The following is a 3,085-nucleotide window of genomic DNA, read 5'->3' as shown; positions in this document are numbered from 1 at the left end:
CCTTGCCGTTGTCGTCGCCTCACCGTCACCCTCGTCTCGCCGCACCTCGACTTCGTAGTGTCGTGCCCTAGTCTGGCCCTCGCCCTCGTCTGGCCCGTGCCCTCATGTTCGTCGTCGTCGAAGAGGAGGTGGTGGTGGTCGTGTGCGAAATCTGAGTTCTGAGTTCTGCATCTAGGTTCTTGTTTTTCTGGGTTCTTGATGATGATGATGGTTTTTTTATGTTTCTTCTTAATATTTCCATTATTGTTGTTGTTCTTCTGTTTCTAATTGCTTTTGTTGTTGTTGTTCTTCTGATTCCATTATCTATTGTTAATTATTGTTGGTGTTGTACTTTTTGTTGTTGTTGTTTTATTGGTATTTCTTCTATTTCTGCTTCAATTTTTGGGTTCACTTCAGCTTCTGTTAATTTTGGAGAAGGGGAGAGTATTTTCGTTCGAAGGATAATTTTGAAACTAAATTAAACTTTAAGGACTATTTTGTAGCCAAAAAAAAGGCCAGAGACAAAATAAATTTTTGGCCTTTACGTTAGGGACCAAAATCGTACTTAACTCTTAAAATTAATGAATAAAACTAATAGAACACTTAATTCCATGATACACTTGACATGTATCCCATACTATATATGCACGTTATATAGGTAACTTTGGACAAGATTTCACTATGTCAAATTTTAATTCATTCTCAGCATAACATCTACTCATTTCTCATATGCATGGAGAGAGTCTATATATTAGATGCATGAGTCCTGCCCATGGATGCATATTCACACAAAATAATAATCAGTTAATGTCATATTGCATTATTGGTACAAATTAAAAACTGAAACTACTATTTTGTTCTATATTTATCTTTTAATAAAAAAAAATATTGTATTATTAAGCCTTCTTCGCTCCCCTTCATGTGACTTTTGGGTTCATCTGTGTCCACGAGACTCTTATTACGTAGTAACTTATCAAAGCAATCTTTTGGTTCCATTTTAAACAATAATGCAAGTATAAAAATAATTGAAAGTGATGATAGATAGTAAGAGTATATACTTAAATTAAATACCACTACTAATGATAACGATTAATAATAAATGATACATTGCCATAATTAGATGCAAAGACATTAGAGAATTTGAGTCACATGAGGATACCTTTACACCTCTTATCATGCATGGACCCTTAAGAGAATGGAGAGAGAGAGATGTAAAATGGAAGCAAAGGCAATGGCATGCACACAATTCTAGAGTGACAAAGCAAGTTAAAGGGGTTTTGGTGGTAGGGTCTTCTTGTATGTATATATTGTCATTCATTTTTCCTCAGGGAGTGTATATCACACTCTTTTGCTGCATGTACATCATCACTCTCTCCTCCACCAAGCAATTTTTTTTTTGCCTTTTGGGTCCCTGGGATTATTGGAAGGAATTAAAATTGGCTCCCTCCACTTTTGTTCTATAAAATATATTTGATTTAAGTATATATATAATATAGTTAAATTTTTTAATGTGTTATGTTCATGATAATTTATTCAAAAAACAATATATTTATAAAGAATATTAGTATTGTATTTGTTAGAAACAAGAGACTGAATTTGAGCCAAAAAGCAATAGCTCAAATGGCATAGTCTCCCCATACTCAATTAAGAGGTTGCGGATTCGAGTCTTCATATCTTCGGTAAAAAAAAGAGAGAGAGAGACTGAATTCAAAAAAGGATTTGTGTATTATTGAGTGTATTCAAGTTGTCTGAAATGATACCATATAAAATGATATTTATATGTGCTAAGAGAATCGTAATAATAAAGACATAATATTTTATAATAAATATTTAGATATACTAAATAATTCTAATAAATGCTAATCAATCCTAATATATTCTGACTGTATTTTATAAACTATATATACACTAAAATTTTAAAGGAAAGCTAAGAAGTCAATATGATTTACCTTTGTTGTTTACTTTTCAACTAAAAAGATAAAAACAATGTGTAATATGGTGGAAAACAAAACTTTGTGGAGGTGGCCCAATGGCGGGTGTGATTGTCCCAAAACTCTTGCTCTTCCACTAGGAAAGGTATGTCCATTTATGGGGGGGACTTCATTATCATAACACATTAACACAAAAGGGAGACAAAAAAACACAACTGAGTTTGTGTATAGCAAGCCACCATTGACTCCTCTCCTCAGTCCTCATCATAAGCCCATTACTTATATATTAGTGTATCCTACTTAACTCTCAAATATTTTTATTATCTTTATCATTCAAGTACAATAAAGTAATGGAACATTAAAATGTATGTCAAAATTTGATAATAGAGATTAAGAGAAAAAATGGACACAATTAAATTTTGCAATAATTTATAAATTAATTTTTATGTATTGTTAATATAAATTAATTTTACACAAATAACTAATCGTATATTGTTACGTCGACAAAAATAACTAATTCTAAAATTTATTATTTAAAAAAATTATCTAAATGGATAAATCTTATTGATTGACGTGTATAAAATGTTTTATTCATTAATAATTTATATATCTAATAATAGGCTAATTTTTTTTTATATGAGGTTGATACATGAATTATGCTGAGTTATGGAGTATTGGGAAGATATACACGATTGTGACGGCGTTTAATTTTTTGTTTTAATGGGAAGAAATCGAAGTGTCCGATTTCATTGCACAGAGAGAGTGGATACACAAATCGGACCCAAAATTTTCTGTCAGTACACAAATCGAACCCAGGATTTTTTGCCAATACACAAATCGGACCCAGAGTTTTCAATACCTCCCATTGGACGGTTCGATTTGTTTTGCACAATTCTCATACCCTGATAAAACACCATATACCTTCATAATTTTACTATACACTAACTCTTTCTCCATATTAAAATTAAAAAGTTCTCTAATAATATGCTTGATGGTTTAGAAAATACTAATTATATATATAATATTAATTGTCTAAAAAATATGGGGGAAAGAAAATTAAAAGAAAATAGGAAATTCAGCAAGAAAGAGAGAGTGTGTGCGTGGTGTAGCACTAGTGGCTGCCACAAGCTAAATAAGTGAGTTTTTTTCAAGCTATAGATTATCATTGGATGCTT

This window comes from Arachis ipaensis, chromosome B04 (assembly GCF_000816755.2).
Source record: "Arachis ipaensis cultivar K30076 chromosome B04, Araip1.1, whole genome shotgun sequence".
In the NCBI taxonomy this organism is placed as follows: Eukaryota; Viridiplantae; Streptophyta; class Magnoliopsida; order Fabales; family Fabaceae; genus Arachis; species Arachis ipaensis.
The sequence above is the reverse complement of the archived record's forward strand: the minus strand, read 5'-3'. Positions refer to the sequence as shown.